Below are 931 nucleotides of genomic sequence, written 5' to 3'. Positions count from 1 at the left end.
ATCGAACCTGGGACCTTTCACTTTGCAGGCTGACGCTCTATCCACTGAGCCAAACTGGTTTCGGCACCACTGTCTTTTTTAATTTTATTTTTTTAATTGATTTTTTACAGACTAGAAGGGAGAGGGATAGAAAGCCAGAAACATCGATGAGAGAGAAATATCGATCAGCTGCCTCCTGCACACCCCCCACTGAGGATGTGCCCGCAACCAAGGTACATGCCCTTGACCGGAATCGCACCCGGGACCCTTCAGTCCGCAGGCTGACGCTCTACCCACTGAGCCACACGAGTTAGGGCACGACCACTGTCTTTACTTCATTGTTTCCCATCGCCTGCGAGGATCGGCAGGGCCCCCAGGACCCTGGGGGGTGCAGCCTGGCTCCCCGCAGGCTGACGGCTCAGAGAGAAGCCCGCGTCCCAGCAGGTGCGGGGATGCACTCTGTTCCCGGCAGCCAGGCGTGAGGACCCGGCGTCTGGGTCCTCGGTGAGCGCGGGAGTGACTGTGCAGACCAGGCCTTGGACGTTGAAACGGCGTCATGCGTCCCGTGCTCTGGCCGACACCTGCAGCTGGATTTTGGAGGAGCCAGCTGGGCCTGGGCCTGCTGTCCGCTGGCGTCCCACCCCCACGGGGCTCATGCAGTGGCAGCTCCGTGTGCAGTGCTCGCGCTCAGCAGGCTCCTGGGTGCTGCTGGGGCACGAGGAAGACGGCACGGATGGCGGCCTGCTTGTAGGCACTTACTGTAAACGTGGATATGTCGAATCCGTCAAACAACGACAAGTGTCCTCACAAGAGACACCGGAAGAGGAGGCGTGTGGCTCCAGGGGTCGACCCTGAGCCTGTGGCCCCAGGGCAAGGGCGGCCTGAGCTGCAGGAGCCCAAGGAGCAGGGACGGGGCCTGGAGCCCCGAGGGAGGCCCTGCTGGCTCCCAGGA

This window comes from Myotis davidii, unplaced genomic scaffold (assembly GCF_000327345.1).
Source record: "Myotis davidii unplaced genomic scaffold, ASM32734v1 scaffold496, whole genome shotgun sequence".
Classification (NCBI taxonomy): Eukaryota; Metazoa; Chordata; class Mammalia; order Chiroptera; family Vespertilionidae; genus Myotis; species Myotis davidii.
This window is presented reverse-complemented; position numbering follows the sequence as displayed.